The sequence below is a fragment of the Dipteris shenzhenensis genome, chromosome 25 (genome assembly GCF_047967505.1).
Source record: "Dipteris shenzhenensis isolate YYH24624 ecotype China chromosome 25, Dip_SZ_1.0, whole genome shotgun sequence".
Lineage (NCBI taxonomy): Eukaryota > Viridiplantae > Streptophyta > Polypodiopsida > Gleicheniales > Dipteridaceae > Dipteris > Dipteris shenzhenensis.
Window position 1 is genome coordinate 27,058,501 of NC_141620.1, and position 20,366 is coordinate 27,078,866.

General features: G+C 41.8%; 1 protein-coding gene across 1 annotated transcript in view; it reads left to right on the top strand.

Moving 5' to 3' along the window:
• LOC147885682 (uncharacterized) overlaps positions 1–20,366 on the top strand; it is a 145,385-nt gene that overhangs the window by 34,657 nt on the left and 90,362 nt on the right. The gene's annotated exons all lie outside the window — the stretch shown is intronic.

Sequence of the window (20,366 nt, forward strand, 5' to 3'; positions counted from 1 at the left end):
GCCTCCTTAAGCTTTCTCATTTGCAAGGTGGCCTTTGCTTGTTCACGAATGTCTTCAGTGGTATTGGATCATTGGTCCAAGACTTGTGCTTGTGAAGTGCTAGCCTCTTGAGTGGTAGCAAGTTGGTCCTTTAAGATTCTACAATCTTGTGTAAGCTCATCAATGCTGAAGGCACGCACTGCCAAAGATTGTTTCATTTCATCAAGCTTGTCTTTGCAATCCTGGAGCTCTTCTTCTTTGTGAATTAGAGTGAGTCGAGCTTGTGCCACTTCCTCCACCTGTTGAGCATGTGTGGATGTCAAGGAGTTATAGTAGGTCTATAGGATTGTCATTGCTTGTACTACTGCTATCAGCTATGTTTGACTTTGGTGGAGGTTGGAGGTCACATCCCTCACTACCTTTTCTTGAGCTTGGAGAGCTTGGTACATGTGCACTTCTTCTACCTCCTTCTCATCTATCTGTGCCCAAAGTGCCTTGACCTCTATGGCGATTCCCTGGAATCGGTCTTTGATTTTTGTTGCAGTTTGTCTTTCCAATTTCCTTGCATATTCTTCCTTGGCCAAGCTAGTGAATAGTTCTGACATTTGGATCATTTGGCTAGCTTGATGTTAGAGAATGATAGACGGTGATGAGGTCTGCTGATACTGTTGATATAAGTGGTGCCCATGTAGCCAGCCCAATGACTCTATAGTACTTGGGGGACGTTGTTCCAATGGTATTTCAATCCCATGTGTACAATAGTCATACTGTCGATCTGGCACTAGCTCCCCTTGTGGCTCATTGACTGGCATGGCATCGATGGGTGATTCTAGTACTAATGTAGCCTCAGGCTCTGGTGTCAATCTTTCCTCAAGTTTTGGTGCCGATCTTGCCTCGGGCTCTGGTTGCTACTGTTGTTGGAGATATATTGGTTGCAGTTCTGCACCGAGCTGTAGCATCTCTTAGGGCAATTCCGCAATCCCGACCTCTAGAATAGGTATTTCTTCTAAGGTAGCTGCACCTATCAATGTGATAGTAGGAGAAGTTGGTGACAGCTCCCATCCTGGTGAGAAGGGTATGTCCAACTCCTCAATTGGTTTTGGTGATGGGGTCAGAGTCATTTCTCTTTCTTTGATGATTATAGCCAATAAGTGTGGAATTTTACATTTTTGGCCTAAAAAACCATCTAGTTTCTTTGTAAAGAAGATGACTAAGTGCTGGAACCAGTCTTGTTTTAGCTTCCTACTCAGCAAAACAAATGTGCAGAGTGGAAGAGATCGATTCTTGCTGCACTTAACCCCCAGGATTATGGATAGGAATTGTGTTGCTTCCTTGAGGCGATGGTCAAGGATTGTGCAATATGCCATCTCTATGGATCAATGTGCCCTTGGTGAGGAGAGACTGTACTTCAATAAACTTTGCATCGGCAGGCCGTTTTGGGGTATTTGGCACCTTGTGTTGGCAGTGAGAAAGCCTTTTGAATGATTGTATTGTCGAGGATAATGTTTAGTGGGCTCTGATGTACAGTGATTGTACTGTACTTGCCAACCTTTGCATTGCTAGAGTGGTAAGAATGGAGAAAGTCCTTGATGTATGTGGTCATTGTAGTATTGTCCTCCAAGGATTTCAGTCTCTCATGCAAACTACCTAGACCCCTTTGCTCTAAGTAAGATGTTGCTTCCTGGGAAAGAGCATAAGTCGATGGGGGTGGCCAAACAAGTCCACTGACTGGGCCCCTTCAATGGCTGTGTAGGTCATTGGTGACTGGGGTGGCATTTGTTCTTCTTGGTCATGCACAAAATCCTCTTCAGAGCTATCGCTTTGGACAACGAATGGTTGTGGTCGCCGTGGTTAAGAGGATGTAGATGGTTGCGAACTCTGGAGGGGGTCACGTGGTTGAGGCGGTGGGCTCTTTCTGTGCCTCCTCTTTAGTGGTGGCATCTTTCTGAATGTGCATCCATGTGCATATGGTGTACCATTGATCATTAGATTGGTTGGCATGTCGGTATGGCCTTTCTGTGTATGTGTGAGAGATCTTATTTTTATACATGCTTTGAGAGTGTGGAATGAAAGTGTCTAGTATAATTATTCATGCAATCATCTATGTGTCTAAGCGAAAGCGTGTGAGTGCACGTGACCTAGTAGCTAGGTATGGACTAACTATATGCTTTTTTTATTGCTGGGATTTTCATAGGGGAGCTAGAACTCTGGCATCACTTATGAGCCCTAGGTTAAAATCGATTGATGCTACCTATATGTGCGAAGATGTACATATGCAAGTGAGTGCTCGTGATAAAATCTAATCCTAACTAAGGAAGACTTGGTTTCCCAAATCTTTTTTTTCGTTGAGGATGGCTTGTGTGTTGATGTGGAAGCACTTCAGTCGGCTCCCGTTTATTGTTGTGTTGAATTGGACTCCATCCAATGTTTCTAGAAGTACAGCTCTGATGGGATTCATCATTTGTACTCCGTAGGGTCCTTAACCAAGATACTTTAGTTTCCCCTTGTGTACTTTGGCATTGTATAACAGGACTAAGTCTCCTTCCTTGATGTCTTTAGCTTTCACATTTCAATCAAACCATGCCTTTCTTCTGTGTTTTTCTATTGTCATGGCATGTCAGGGGACTAGTCTCTTGTCTCTGTATGCTTCTCCAACTAATAGAGCCCTTCTTTCAAGGATTCATGGTCTCCCATGCATTCGTGTACTGCTATGCATAGACTTGGTATTACAAATTTGAGTGGGACCATAGCTTCAAGGCCGTACACCATTGAAAAGGTGTGTTCCCTGTACTGACCTTGAATGTGGTTCTATATGCCCATAAGGCTACATTCAGCTTTCTGCCCAATCAAAATGATGTGGTTCTACTACCTTGGTGAGGATAATGCATATTATTTTGTTGGTGGATTCGGCTTGGCCATTCCCTTGGGGGTGGTAGGATGTGCTTTTTCTATGGATTACCATGAAGCCAGACAAGAGTCTTGGATTACCTCATTGACAAAATGTGTGCCCCTATCCGACACAATTTCAATGGGGCATCCCAATCGGGTGATCATATTTTCGTATAAGAATCTTGCTGTGCTTCTGACATCTGCCTTTCTGACTACTTTAGCTTCAGCCCATTTTGTAAAGTAATCAGTGGCCACAATGATGTAGCATGCCTGTGTTCCTTTTGCCGCTGGATGTATGGGACCCACATAGTCAATCCCCCATTTTTCAAATGGTTTTTGTGCAACAACTGTTGTTAGGGGATTGAAGTCTTTGTGTTCTGGTTTAGTAGTCCGTTGGCATACATCACAGCCTTTTACATATTCATAGGCATCTGCCCAGAGTGTTGGCCACCAGTAGCCTGCGAGGAGAACTTTTCTTGTTATGGCTTCCCCTTGGAAGTGTCCTCCTGCAATGCCTTCATGGACTTCACTCAGGATTGGCATGATCTCATGAGACATTACACATCTTCTTAATATTTGGTCCTTGCCCATCTTATATAGTTGTCCTGCAATGAGTTGATAGGGTGCAGCCTTTAGAATCAATTTTCTTGCATCTACTGCTTTCATTTCAGGGGGTGGTCTTCCTACCATCAAGTACCCAATGATACCTCCACACCACTCTAGAATAGCATCTATTTGAAATAGTGTGGCATCTGGTAAGTCATCTTCGACTCATGTAGCTTCTTTTGACTCGAGAAATGTGATCGGCAATGTAGTGTTGGGCACCTTTGTGGACCACTATTTTAAAGTTGAATTCTTGAAGCAAGAGGGGCCATCTGGATATTCTTCTTGTAGTACACAGACGGTTCACAAGATAAAGCAATGCTTGATGGTCGGTGTAGAAGACAAAATCATTTGCTAGTAGATAGTGCCAAAATTTATTTACATTATACACCATTGCTAGGGCTTCTCTTTTTGTGGTTGTATAATTGATCTCTACATCATTGAGTTGTCGACTGGTGAAGTAGAATGGGTAGTCTTTCCTATGTTCACTAGGTTGACAAAGCACACTCCTAATTGCATACTTGGATCCATCAGTATGAACATGAAAATAAATATCCCAATTGGGAGATATAAGGATGGGTGCTGTGATTAGGCACCACTTTAAAAGCTCAAAAGCTTGGTCACACTCTTCGGTCCATAAGAATTCCACTAATAATTTGTAAAGTGGTCTAGCTATCATGGCATAATGCAATATAAATCTTCTATAATAGCTGGCATGTCCCATAAAGACTTGTACACCTTTAGAATTTGAATGAGGAGGCAATTTCATGATGATTTTGATTTTTTTTTACACATACTTGCGTATGTTTACTCATTACTTGAGATGCTAGTCTCCCTAGCAACAGTGCCAAATGTTGGCTCTTTCCTACGGCTTTCATAGGAACAGTAGGGTATTCTCAGTATGCAAGGTTCCAAGGCTTTTTGTCACCTACAGATATATTGGGGTTATCGTTTGTAGTATATGTGTAGCTTAGGACCTCGAGTCGTGTTCCATTGAGAGATGTATGCTTAAGTGCAGTAAGCAAACATAGTACATGCATGTGTAAAAGGAACGGGTATCATCATGGTTGAGATAATCAATACTTTTGCCTTCATTGGGGGTTGTAGGGTTTGTGAAGATAGTGGGAGAGAGGGAAGGAGTCTCACTTGCAGCTTTCTCACATACACAATGAGGGAATACACACACAGGTGGAGGCTGAAAACAGTTTTCCTCTTCTTAGTTGTGAAAGCCAAAAGAACTCTAGTACAAAGAAATAGAAGGACGCTATATGTGGGTCTCAAACCAAACTCAACTAACTAAGGTGGCATACTAACTGAGCCACAAACTAGAGTAGATAAGGATAGCTATCATCCAACTATTATTCATGGGCAGTGTACCAACCGCATTTGCAGCTAACAAGTCGGTGACATATCACCCTGGCATATCACAAGTGGAGCTCGATATCTCAACACTCCCCCTCGAGCTCAATCCCAATTCTTGCACACCAAGCAGGTCTCTGAACTTGTGCAGCTTCTCTGCGCCCAATGCCTTCGTGAATATGTCAACGACCTGATCCTCTGTGCTGACATAAACTAGATCAATAAGACCTAGTAAAACCTTCTCCCGCACATAGTGATAATGCACCTCAATGTGCTTTGTCCTAGCATGATAGACTGGGTTATTTGCCAAGTGTATACTGCTCATGTTGTCACAATAAATGACAACTGGCCCATCTGTAGACCGATGCATATCATAAAGTAGCTTATGCAACCAAGCTACCTCACATGCAGCCATTGCTACACCCCTGTACTTAGCCTCTGTGCTCGACAAGGCAACTGTAGGCTGTTTCTTGCTGCTCCAGGTGACTGTAGCACTCCCAAAAGAGAACACATATCCACTAGTAGATTATCTATCAGAAGTACTTCTAGCCCAATCAGCATCAGTCTATCCATGCAACTGTATCTAAACCCCAGCCTCATAAAATAATCCATACTGCAATGTGGACTTCACATACCTGAGTATGCGTCTAGCCGCATCCAAATGCAGTTTCCTTGGAGCCTGCATAAACTGACTTACCAATCCAACAGCATAGCTTAAATCTGGCCTGCTAATAGTCATATAAATCAAACTTCCTACTATGCATCTGTACATAGTAGGGTCTTCGAGAAGCTCACCTGCATCTATACTCAGCTTCACATTCTGCTCCAAAGGAACTGAAATAGACTTACAAACTGTCATCCCATATTTGGACAGCATGTCCAATCCATACTGCCTCTGCAAGAGCTGTATCCCACTTGGTGATCTAATCACCTCAATGCCCAAGAAATAATGCAACTCTCCCAAATCCTTCATCTCAAACTTCTACCTTAATAGCATTTTCACATGAAGGATATCTTCATCACTATCACCTGTGATGATCAAATCATCAACATAAATGACAAGCAGCATAATACCTTTCTCTGTTTTTCTCACAGAGAGTGAGAAATCTGTCTTGGAAATTTGAAAGCCAATAGTGACAAGATATTGTCTTATCTTATGAGACCATGCTCTAGGTGCTTGCTTCAAGCCATACAAGGCTTTCTTCAACCTGCAAACAAACTCAGGATGAATAGCATGAACATAACCTGGTGGCTGCTCCATAAAGACCTCTTCTTGCAAATCACCATGCAAGAAGGCATTCTTTACATCCATCTAATGTAAAGACCATCCCTTTGATGTAGCCATAGCAATGACTGCTCTTACAGTTGCCATCCTTGCAACCGGACTGAATGTTTCTTCATAATCAATTCCGTATGTCTGTGCATACCCCTTGACAACTAATCTTGCCTTGTATCTGTTCACAGAACCATCTGCATTGTGCTTGATCTTATAAACCCACTTACAGCCAATTGCATTCTTGTCTTTAGGCAAAGGCATCAATTCCCATGTAGCATTTGCTTCCAAGGCATCCATTTCTTCATCCATGGCTTTCTCCCATTTTTCATTTCCCATGGCTTGTTCAAAAGAACTGGGTTCTGGTTCCTGTATCACTTTGACCATATAGGCATAGTGAATGGCTATAAATCCATCATATTTCAGCCTATCCATAGGATACCTAGCTCTGGTAGACCTGTGCAAAATAGGCTCACTTCCAGGTGCTCTCAAAACATTCCTGGTCTTCCTTACTCCAGGTGTAACAACAGAAGGAATACCCAACTCATCATCAATGCTCTATCCTGAGCCACTGGATTCACCATCCACATAAGAGTGACCTGCATTCACATCAAACATGGGCTGATCTACCTTCTCTTTTCCTTTTTGTGATACCTGCGTACCATTATCTGCATTTCTTTGAGGAGATTCTCTTGATCTCAATCTGCCTGTCCATGGCAAAGTATGTGAACCACTGCTAGAGGACACTGCAGGTCCACTAATATTTTTTGATTGCTGCTATGAATTCTATGCAGCATTACCATTTTGTGCATCTACATCAATCATCACATTTACTGGTTTATACCAGCTGCTCATCTCATCAAAAACAACATCTCTGCTGACTGTAAACTTACGAGTAGAAGCGTTATAGCATCTATACCCTTTCTGCTGCTGTAGAGAATAACCAATAAAGATGCACTTCTGAGCTTTTGGATCCAACTTGGACCTCAACTCATCTGACACATGAACATAGGCAATGCAACCAAATATTTTCAAATGAGAAATGTCTGGTTACCTACCAGTATACATCTCCTCTGGCGTCATGCCATGTATTGCTGTAGTGGGAGTCCTGTTCATTATGTAAACTACTGTAGCAACTGCTTCAGCCCAATAATAATCTGGTAGATCTTTTTCATTTAGCATGGCCCGAGATACCTCTCCAATATGCCTGTTTTTCCTTTCTACAAGTCCATTTTGCTGTGGGGTATGACTGCATGAATATTGCTACTTTATGCCATGCTCCTGCAGGAACCTTGCAAACTCATTTGAGAGGTACTCTCCCCCTTCATTTGACATTAGGCATTTTATTTGCAAGCCTGTTTCTTTTTCAACCATAGCTTTAAAAGCTTTGAAGTGCCCAAACACTTCACTTTTCTTTTTCATAAAATACACCCAAACTTTTCTGCTGAAGTCATCAATAAACATGACAAAATAGTGACAGCCTCCAATAGATGCAGCTTTAGTAGTCCACACATCAGAGTGGATTAATTCCAATGGCTTTTTACTCTCTTGAACATGCCTAGGAAATGGTTTCCTTGCCTGTTTTCCAAATTGATAGGCTTCACAAACCTTATGCATTTCTGCAACCTTGAATTTAGGCAATCCTGCAACAATATTTTGGGCTTGCATTGATTTAAGTCGCTGTATATTAACATGACCAATGCATTTATGCCAGATATCAATATCTGCAACTACACTGGTGCCATGTGCAAGCATTGCTGCACTCAATTCAGGCATATCTCCATCCAACGTAAACATCCTGCCCTTCTTCTTTCCTTTTGCTATCAAGCGATCGTTATTTTTCATATCCTCAACAAAGCATCCATGAGGATTAAATCTGACCTGCAAGCCCTGCTCAACCATTTGACCAATAGAACCAGGTTCTTGGTGATGTTTGGGACATGAAATACATCAGACAGGTATTTCTTTTTCCCATCCTACATATACAAAGGAATTTTACCAATCTGCACAAAAGGATGTGCCGTATCATCACCAGTCTCCACAAATCCTGGTTTTCCCATTTTCCTTACATCTTGCATCCATTCGGCATGACTTGTCATGTGGTTTGACGCACCTGAGTCAACATACCACACATCATTTCATTCTTCTGCACTTGTCACAGAATTGGTCATATGCTGCACCATAAATAGATGCTCATTTCTGCCATCACCCTGTCTACTAGAAGATGCATAATTGCCTTGCTACAATTTTCTATTCATAATGTCATTCTGCTTTTTGTAGCAATCCTTAGCCATATGACCCATTTTACCACAGTAGTAGCATTCAACATTGTTGTTTGCATTTTGGCCTCTCTGCCATCCACCACGGCCTCTTTGGCTCCCCCTGCCTCTAGAGTTACCACGTCCTCCTCCATAGGACTGGTTTTCTTGAGTTTGTTTCATATTCTGATTTCTGCCATGGCCTCTAGCTCGGCCTCGTCTACCTCTGCCTCTACCTCTTCCAGCATTTGAGTAGAAGACAGGTTCTTTTGAAGTTCCTCCTAAAGAAGATGCACCCCCATTTCTCTGCTCTTCAGAAATTAGAAGAGCAAACAACTCTTCAAAATCAGGAAATTTTTCGCGGACGGCAATGGATGTCCGAAACTGTGCATAATCCTTTCCTAGACCATTCAAGGTCATAGAAACTAGATCATCATCTTCCACTGGTGACCCAATGGAAGCAAGTGCATCTGCAATTTTGTTCACCTTCATGTGGTAGTCATTGATGCTCAAATTTTCTCTCTGCACATTGTGCAACTCCTGTTTGAGCTGCATTTTCCTGGCTTGTGTATTTGTGCTGTACATTTTTGCCAAAGTATCCCATGCCTCCTTTGGCGTGCTTGCATCCTGAATATGCACAATCATAGAATCCGAAATACTGATAGACAGCCAGTACATAACTTTTCTGGCTCTCTCATGCCATCCTTTAAATGCCTGCATTTCCTGTTTATTGGGAACATTAGGAAGAACTGGTTCTTCTTCATTTCCTGTAATGAACTCCCAATAGCCTTTTCCCATAAGAAAATTTGTCATTCTAAACTTCCATGCCTAGAAGTTGTTCTTGTCAAGCTTTTCAGTGACAATCTGTGAAAGAGAATCAGATGCCAATACAGAACACTGCAAAATATTCTGTCACTGTAAAAAAACACAACTTTTGCCTCACACGGGCAAATCTACAAAACTGACGAAAGTGGTATTTGACCACACAGTCACTTCCTAGTGATGATTTTGCATCAACAGGCAACAATCATGATTTTGCAACTCCCAATATCTCTGCTCACAGGCATATGATGCAATTTCTGTGGTAACTTTTCACCAACCAGCAGAGCAGTGGTCACGCAGCAAAAAACAGGGCCTTTTTCTGAGTGCCTGCGAAACTTTCGCCCTAAAAACGGGCTCTGAAATGGCCTCGAATCAGAAAAATAAAGTCACCAAGGGCTTCGCCCATCTCCCGTAGCATATACTACCCTCTCGCCACACCATGAAGGGTGTCTCAATCTGAGACAGTGCACTCTTGCACTTCTGGCTGTGCTACCTGCAGAGATCTTCTCCCAAACTTGAAAAAGGAAAGCAACATTGGTCCTCTTACCAGAACACCATGAACTTGGTTTGCTTTCTTGAGCTCCTTACCACGAACAAGGCTCTGATACCATGTGAAGATAGTGGGAGAGAGGGAAGGAGTCTCACTTGCGGCTTTCTCACATACACAATGGGGGAATACACACATAGGTGGAGGCTGAAAACAGTTTTCCTCTTCTTAGTTGTGAAAGCCAAAAGAACTCTGGTACAAAGAAATAGAAGAACCCTGTATGTGGGTCTCAAACCAAACTCAACTAACTAAGGTGGCATACTAACTGAGCCACAAACTAGAGTAGATAAGGATAGCTATCATCCAGCTATTATTCGTGGGTGGTGTACCAACCGCATCTGCAGCTAACAAGTCGATGACATAAATACACAACCGTCACCATGGCATATCACGAGTGGGGAGCTCGATATCTCAATAGGGTTTAGGAGGACTTTAAGGGTTAGAAGGAGGTTTCAAGGTTTAGGAGTTCCAGGGTTAAAAAGAGTTCCAAGCTTTAGAAGGAGGTTCCAGGGGTAGAAGGAGTTCCAAGGTTTAGAAGGAGGTTCTAGGGTTAGATGGAGTTCCAAGGTTTAGAGTAGAGTACATGGTGGAGAACTCGTCTCCCTCGCAGATCATGGAGTTTAAGGGTTAAGGAACAAAGGGTTTAGGGGGAGCATAGGAATGGGAGAGGAAGAAGGTGTAAGAGCATGGGGGAAAGAAGAGAGAGGAGGAAAGACAGAGGAGGAGGAGAAGGGAGGAGGAGAGAGGAGGAGGAGGAGGAGGAGGGAGGAAGAGGGAGGAGGGAGGAGGAGACGGAGAGGATGGGTTGCAAGGTTGGAGGAGAGGGGAGGAGGGGTTGCAAGGTTAGGACATCATTTTGGACGTGGAGTGCAAGGAAGCATGGATACTTGAGACAATTGCTTGGAATACCAAAGTAGAACTCAACACAATGCCCCAAAGAGTGTGGGCTTCATTCCATTATGAAGTATTTATACAAGTTGGAGAGCTTCTCTCTCTGCATGTAGGAATTGTAACACCTTCTCTCTCTCTACATGTAGAACTTGCATGTAGAACTTGCATGTACAACTCGCATGTAGGAGTTGCATGTAGGAGTTGTATGTAGAAGTCATATGTAGAACTTGCATGTAGAACTCGCATGTACAAGTCATATGTAGAACTTGCATGTACAACTCGCATGTACAACTCGCATGTAGAACTTGCATGTACAACTCGCATGTACAACTTGCATGCAGGAGTTGCATGTACAACTCGCATGTACAAGTTGCATGTAGGATTTGTATGTAGAAGTCATATGTAGAACTTGCATGTAGAACTCGCATATACAACTCGCATATTGGAGTTGCATGTAGAACTTGCATGTAGAACATGCAAGTTGGATTTCTAAGAGGGATTATTTCTAGCCTTATGCAAGTACAAGTAGAGCTTTGCTGCTACTCTACACACACATTTTGTTCTACTTAAGTCCATGTTGGCACAGAGTCAACACAACTCTAATTAAAAAGATCACTCAGATTCACTAAGGGTTGTCTATGCAATAAAATCGAATCAAGTTGGCTAAGAATGCCCTTGCAGCATCGGCAGTGATTCCCCTTTCCTTGCATCCAAGAACCATAGCAAAACATTTTGCCTCACTATCTTTCAATAGCCCCATTATGGCAAATTTTCCTAGCATGCATTCTTCCTCTTCATTCAATGTAACCTGTTGAGCATGCACCGTACTTCTTGTAGTAGGACAAGTCCCTCTCACTCTAGTTTTGGTTATAGGTGAAGCAATACCTTTCTCTGTGTCTTTTTTTGAACTATGATTAGACATATAAGATTCGACATTCATCCTTTCGAGCACTTCTTTGTTTTTTTCTTTGAATTCAAGGATCACTGGTTGAAAATAATAGAACATATCATGCCCTTCAACAATCAGAGCTTGACCAAATTTGTTAGAAGAGATGGCACTGCGCACATCTACTGCATCATCTAGCATCTGTAGGTACAGCAATAACTCATGAATCAAAATAGAATCACCACAATCTATATCAAATTTTATAAGGAAAATGCAATTTTTTGCTAGATTAACACGACCCGTGTAAGGCGAAACATCAATGAACATTGTTCTTACTGATTTGCATTCCTCTTTAAAACAACACCACACTCTCATTAATGGTTGAAACTCTGCTTTGACATTCATCCTATCTGGTCGGTTGATTCTACTCTTTGTATCCTTGTGGAATGCCATCGCACCCCAAACCATGAAGAAATCTTTCTATTAACAGGATGCTCCAAAGTATGCAGCATGTGTTGCACCATGCCCTTTTCTCCTCCAGTGGACCAAATGCCAACATGGTAGTGATCGAGCAACCATTGTAGAAACTCTAAACACCCAAGATTGAGAACAAGCCAATAATTCCACCTAGTTGAAGGTGTGTGCAAAGTATTGTGCCCAACAAATATGCTTTGCATATTCGATCACGCATAAAACACCATTTTTGCCTTAGTGTCATGCACCACCATAAAAAGCAAGGTCCTAGGTGTGTTATTCAAACAAGTACTTATTGGATGGGGGCTCCACTTTCAAGCAAGTCCGTTTCAACTAGGTTGAGATGCATGAAAAGTATTGTCACCATCGAATATGCTTTGCATGGTTGATCACGCATTATACGATGTTTTTCAGGTAGTGATTTGCACATCCACAAAAAAACACGCCCTTAGGTATGTTATCTAACCAAGTAGCTATCAGATATGGGTGTACCTCTTTGAGAACATTTCAATACCACCTAGGTTAAAACATAGGAAAAGTATTGTGCCCATCGGATATGCTTTGCATGGTCGATCGAGCATTAAATACCTTTTTTCCCTTAGTGTCATGCACATCCGTAAAAAAATATGCTGCTAGGTTTGTTATCCGATCAAGTACTTATGCGATGGGAATGCCACTTTGCATGTAAGTCAATTCCACCCAGTTGAAGGTGTGTGCAAAGTATTGTGCCCATCGGATATGCTGGCATTGTCGATCAAGCATAAAACCCCATTTTTACCTTAGTGTCATGCACAACCATAAAAAAACACGGTCCTAGGTGTGTTATTCAAACAAGTGTGTATCGGATGGGGGATCCACTTTGTATGCAAGTACTTTTCAACTAGGTTGAGGTGCATGCAATGTATTGTCACCATGGGATATGATTTGCATGGTCGATCACGCATTATACAATATTTCTCCCGTAGTGATATGCACATCCGTAATAAAACACGCCCTTAGGTATGTTATCTGACCAAGTACTTATCGGATGGGTGTGCCTCTTTGAGAACATTTCAATATCACCTAGGTTAAGGCATAGGAAAAGTATTGTGCCCTGAGGATATGCTTTGCATGGTCAATCGAGAATTAAATACCATTTTCGCCTTAGTGTCATGCACATTCGTTAAAAAACACGCTGCTAAGTGTGTTATTCGATCAAGTACTTATGCGATGGGAATGCCACTTTGCATGTAAGACAATTCCACCTAGCTGAAGGTGTGTGCAAAGTATTGTCCCCATCAGATATGCTTTGCATTGTCGATCAACCATAAAACATTGTTTTTGCCTTAGTGTCATCCACAACCATAAAAAAACATGGTCCTAGGTGTGTTATTCAAACAAGTACTTATCAGATGGGGGCTCCACTTTGCACGCAAGTCCACTTCCACTAGGTTGAGGTGCGTGCAAAGTATTGTCACCATCGGATATGCTTTACATGGTCGATCACACATTATACAACATTTTTCCGATAGTGATATGCACATCTGCAAAAAAACACACCCTTAGGTATGTTATCTGGCCAAGTACTTATCGGATTGGTGTGCCTCTTTGAGAAAATTTCAATACCACCTACGTTAAGGCATAGGAAAAGTATTGTGCCCATCGGATATGCTTTGCATGGTCGATCGAGCATTAAATACCATTTTTGCCTTAGTGTCATCATGCACATCCGTAAAAAAACACGCTACTAGGTGTGTTATCCGATCAAGTACTTATGCGATGGGAATGCCACTTTGCATGTAATTCGATCAAGTATTGTGCCCATCGGATATGCTTTGCATTGTGGATCAAGCATAAAACACCATTTTTGCCTTAGTGTAACACACAACCATAAAAAAACACGGTCCTAGGTGTGTTATTCAAATAGTACTTATCAGATGGGGGCTCCACTTTGCACACAATTATCTTTCAACTAGGTTGAGGTGCGTGCAAAGTATTGTCACCATAAGATATGCTTTGCATGGCCCATCATGCATTATACACCGTTTTCCCCTAGTGATATGCACATCTGCAAAAAAATAGGCCCTTAGGTGTGTTTTCTGACAAAGTACTTATCGGATGGGTGTGCCTCTTTGAGAGCATTTCAATACCACCTAGATTGAGGCATATGAAAAGTTTTGTGCCCATCGGATATCCTTTGCATGGTCGATCGAGCATTAAATACTATTTTTGCTCTAGTGTCATGCGCATCCATAAAAAAACACACTGCTAGGTATGTTATCTAATCAAACACTTATGGGATGGGCATGCCACTTTGCATGTAAGTCCTTCTCACCTAGTTGAAGGTGTGTGCAAAGTATTGTGCCCATCAGATATGCTTTGCATAGTCGATGATGCATAAAACACCATTTTTTCCTTAGTGTCATGCACCACCATAAAAAAACATGGTCCTAGGTGTGTTATTCAAACAAGTACTTATTGGATGGGGGATCCACTTTGCACACAAGTCCGTTTCAACTAGGTTGAGATGCATGCAAAGTAATGTCACCATCGGATATGCTTTGCATGGTCGATCACGCATTGTACAATGTTTTTCAGGTAGTGATTTGCACATTCGCAAAAAAACACGCCCTTAGGTATGTTATCTAACCAAGTAGATATCAGATGGGTGTGCCTCTTTGAGAACATTTCAATACCACCTAGGGTAAGGCATAGTAAAGGTATTGTGCCCACCGGATATGCTTTGCATGGTCGATCGAGCATTAAATACCTTTTTTGCCTTAGTGTCATGCACATCCGTAAAAAAATACGCTGCTAGGTTTGTTTTTCCGATCAAGTACTTATGCAATGGGAATGCCACTTTGCATGTAAGTCAATTCCACCCAGTTGAAGGTGTGTGCAAAGTATTGTGCCCATCATATATGCTTTGCATTGTGGATCAAGCATAAAACACCGTTTCTGCCTTAGTGTAATGCACAACCATTAAAAAACACAATCCTAGGTGTGTTACTGAAACAAGTACTTATCAGATAAGGGCTCCACTTTGCACGCAAGTATCTTTCAACTAGGTTGAGGTGTGTGCAAAGTATTGTGACCATCGGATATGCTTTGCATGGCCGATCATGCATTATACACCGTTTCTCCCCTAGTGATATGCACATCCGTAAAAAAACATGCACTTAGGTGTGTTATCTGACCAAGTACTTATCGCATGGGTTTGCCTCTTTGAGAACATTTCAATAGCAACTAGGTTGAGGCGTAGGAAAAGTGTTGTGCCCATTGAATATCCTTTGCATGATCGATCGAGCATTAAATACCATTTTTGCCTTAGTGTCATGCACATCCGTAAAAAAACACGCTGCTAGGTATGTTATTTGATCAAGCACTTATGGGATGGGCGTGCCACTTTGCATATAAGTCAATTCAACCTAGTTGAAGGTGCTTGCAAAGTATTGTGCCCAACAGATATGCTTTGCATAGTCGATCACGCATAAAACACCGTTTCTGCCTTAGTGTCATGCACCACCATAAAAAACATGGTCCTAGGTGTGTTATTCAAACAAGTGCTTATTGGATGGGGGCTCCAGTTTGCATGTAAGTCCGTTTCAACTAGGTTGAGATGCATGCAAAGTATTGTCACCATCGGATATGCTTTGCATGGTCGATCACACATTATACAATGTTTTTCAGGTAGTGATTTGCACATCCGCAAAAAAACACGCCCTTAGGTATGTTATCTAACCAAGTAGTTATCGGATGGGTGTGCCTCTTTGAGAACATTTCAATACCACCTAGGTTAAGGCATAGGAAAGGTATTGTGCCCATCGGATATGCTTTGCATGGTCGATCGAGCATTAAATACCTTTTTTGCCTTAGTGTCATGCACATCCGTAAAAAAATACGCTGCTAGGTTTGTTATCCGATCAAGTACTTATGCGATGGGAATGCCACTTTGGATGTAAGTCAATTCCACCCAGTTGAAGGTGTGTGCAAAGTATTGTGCCCATCAGATATGCTTTGCATTGTGGATCAAGCATAAAACACCGTTTTTGCCTTAGTGTCATGCACAACCATAAAAAAACACGGTCCTAGGTGTGTTATTCAAACAAGTACTTATCAGATAAGGCCTCCACCTTGCATGCAAGTATCTTTCAACTAGGTTGAGGTGCATGCAAAGTATTGTGACCATCGAATATGCTTTTCATGGCCGATCATGCAGTATACACCGTTTCTCCCCTAGTGATATGCACATCCGCAAAAAAACATGCACTTAGGTGTGTTATCTGACCATGTACTTATTGCATGGGTTCGCCTCTTTGAGAACATTTCAATAGCAACTAGGTTGAGGTGTAGGAAAAGTGTTGTGCCCATTGAATATCCTTTGCATGGTCGATCGAGCATTAAATACGATTTTTTCCTTAGTGTCATGCACATCCGTAAAAAAACACACTGCTAGGTATGTTATCTGATCAAGCACCTATGGGATGGGCGTGCAACTTTGTATCTATGTCAATTCCACCTAGTTGAAGGTGTGTGCAAAGTATTGTGCCCAACAGATATGCTTTGCATAGTCGATCACGCATAAAACACCGTGTTTTCCTTAGTGTCATGCACCACCATAAAAAACATGGTCCTAGGTGTGTTATTCAAACAAGTACTTATTGGATGGGGACTCCACCTTGCAAGCAAGTCCGTTTCAACTAGGTTGAGATGCATGCAAAGTATTGTCACCATCGGATATGCTTTGCATGGTCGATCATGCATTATACAATGCTTTTCAAGTAGTGATTTGCACATCCGCAAAAAAACACACCCTTAGGTATGTTATCTAACCAAGTAGTTATGGGGTGGGTGTGCCTCTTTGAGAACATTTCAATACCACCTAGGTTAAGGCATAGAAAAAGTATTTTGCCCATCCGATATGCTTTGCATGGTCGATCGAGCATTAAATACCTTTTTTGCCTCAATGTCATGCACATCCGTAAAAAAATACGCTGCTAGGTTTGTTATCCGATCAAGTACTTATGCAATGGGAATGCCACTTTGCATGTAAGTCAATTCCACCTAGTTGAAGGTGTGTGCAAAGTATTGTGCCCATCGAATACGCTGGCATTGTCGATCAAGCATGAAACACATGCTTTGCATGGTCAATGGAGAATTAAATACCATTTTTGCCTTAGTGTCATGCACATTTGAAAAGAAACACTCTGCTAGGTGTGTTATCTGATCAAGTACTTATGCGATGGGAATGCCACTTTGCATGTAGGTCAACTCCACCTAGTTGAAGGTTTGTGCAAAGTATTGTGCCCATCAGATATGCTTTGCATTGTCGATCAAGCATAAAACTCTGTTTTTGCCTTAGTGTCATCCACAACCATAAAAAAACATGGTCTTACGTGTGTTATTCAAACAAGTACTTATCAGATGGGGGCTCCACTTTGCACACAAGTCCGCGTCAACTAGGTTGAGGTGCGTGCAAAGTATTGTCACTATCAGATATGCTTTACATGGTCGATCATGCATTATACAACATTTTTCCGGTAGTGATATGCACATCCGCAAAAAAACACACCCTTAGGTATGTTATCTGACCAAGTACTTATCGAATGGGTGTGCCTCTTTGAGAACATTTCAATACCACCTAGGTTAAGGCATAGGAAAAGTATTGTGCCCATCGGATATGCTTTGCATGGTTGATCGAGCCTTAAATACCATTTTTTCCTTAGTGTCATGCACATTCGTTAAAAAACACGCTGCTAGGTGTGTTATCCGATCAAGTACTTATGCGATGGGAATGCCACCTTGCATTTAATTTGATTCCACCTAGCTGAAGGTGTGTGCAAAGTATTGTGCCCATCAGATATGCTTTGCATTGTGGATCAAGCATAAAACACCGTTTTTGCCTTAGTGTCATGCACAACCATAAAAAAACACGGTCCTAGGTGTGTTATTCAAACAAGTACGTATCGGATGGGGGATCCACTTTCTATGCAAGTACTTTTCAACTAGGTTGAGGTGCATGCAATGTATTGTCACCATGGGATATGATTTGCATGGTCGATCACGCATTATACAATATTTCTCCCGTAGTGATATGCACATCCGTAATAAAACACGCCCTTAGGTATGTTATCTGACCAAGTACTTATCGGATGCGTGTGCCTCTTTGAGAACATTTCAATACCACCTAGGTTAAGGCATAGGAAAAGTATTGTGCCCTGAGGATATGCTTTGCATGGTCAATCGAGAATTAAATACCATTTTCGCCTTAGTGTCATGCACATTCGTTAAAAAACACGCTGCTAAGTGTGTTATCCGATCAAGTACTTATGCGATGGGAATGCCACTTTGCATGTAAGACAATTCCACCTAGCTGAAGGTGTGTGCAAAGTATTGTCCCCATCAGATATGCTTTGCATTGTCGATCAACCATAAAACATTGTTTTTGCCTTAGTGTCATCCACAACCATAAAAAAACATGGTCCTAGGTGTGTTATTCAAACAAGTACTTATCAGATGGGGGCTCCACTTTGCACGCAAGTCCGCTTCCACTAGGTTGAGGTGCGTGCAAAGTATTGTCACCATCGGATATGCTTTACATGGTCGATCACACATTATACAACATTTTTCCGATAGTGATATGCACATCTGCAAAAAAACACACCCTTAGGTATGTTATCTGGCCAAGTACTTATCGGATTGGTGTGCCTCTTTGAGAAAATTTCAATACCACCTACGTTAAGGCATAGGAAAAGTATTGTGCCCATCGGATATGCCTTGCATGGTCGATCGAGCATTAAATACCATTTTTGCCTTAGTGTCATGCACATCCGTAAAAAAACACGCTACTAGGTGTGTTATCCGATCAAGTACTTATGCGATGGGAATGCCACTTTGCATGTAATTCGATCAAGTATTGTGCCCATCGGATATGCTTTGCATTGTGGATCAAGCATAAAACACCATTTTTGCCTTAGTGTAACGCACAACCATAAAAAAACACGGTCCTAGGTGTGTTATTCAAATAGTACTTATCAGATGGGGGCTCCACTTTGCACACAATTATCTTTCAACTAGGTTGAGGTGCGTGCAAAGTATTGTCACCATAAGATATGCTTTGCATGGCCCATCATGCATTATACACCGTTTTCCCCTAGTGATATGCACATTCCCATCGCAAAGTATTGTGCCCATCAGATATGCTTTGCATTGTGGATCAAGCATAAAACACCGTTTTTGCCTTAGTGTCATGCACAACCATAAAAAAACACGGTCCTAGGTGTGTTATTCAAACAAGTACTTATCAAATAAGGCCTCCACCTTGCATGCAAGTATCTTTCAACTAGGTTGAGGTGCATGCAAAGTATTGTGACCATCGAATATGCTTTTCATGGCCGATCATGCAGTATACACCGTTTCTCCCCTAGTGATATGCACATCCGCAAAAAAACATGCACTTAGGTGTGTTATCTGACCATGTACTTATTGCATGGGTTCGCCTCTTTGAGAACATTTCAATAGCAACTAGGTTGAGGCGTAGGAAAAGTGTTGCGCCCATTGAATATCCTTTGCATGGTCGATCGAGCATTAAATACGATTTTTTCCTTAGTGTCATGCACATCCGTAAAAAAACACACTGCTAGGTATGTTATCTGATCAAGCACCTATGGGATGGGCGTGCAACTTTGTATCTATGTCAATTCCACCTAGTTGAAGGTGTGTGCAAAGTATTGTGCCCAACAGATATGCTTTGCATAGTCGATCACGCATAAAACACCGTGTTTTCCTTAGTGTCATGCACCACCATAAAAAACATGGTCCTAGGTGTGTTATTCAAACAAGTACTTATTGGATGGGGACTCCACTTTGCAGGCAAGTCCGTTTCAACTAGGTTGAGATGCATGCAAAGTATTGTCACCATCAGATATGCTTTGCATGGTCGATCATGCATTATACAATGCTTTTCAGGTAGTGATTTGCACATCCGCAAAAAAACACACCCTTAGGTATGTTATCTAACCAAGTAGTTATAGGGTGGGTGTGCCTCTTTGAGAACATTTCAATACCACCTAGGTTAAGGCATAGAAAAAGTATTGTGCCCATCCGATATGCTTTGCATGGTCGATCGAGCATTAAATACCTTTTTTGCCTCAATGTCATGCACATCCGTAAAAAAATACGCTGCTAGGTTTGTTATCCGATCAAGTACTTATGCAATGGGAATGCCACTTTGCATGTAAGTCGATTCCACCTAGTTGAAGGTGTGTGCAAAGTATTGTGCCCATCGAATACGCTGGCATTGTCGATCAAGCATGAAACACATGCTTTGCATGGTCAATGGAGAATTAAATACCATTTTTGCCTTAGTGTCATGCACATTTGAAAAGAAACACTCTGCTAGGTGTG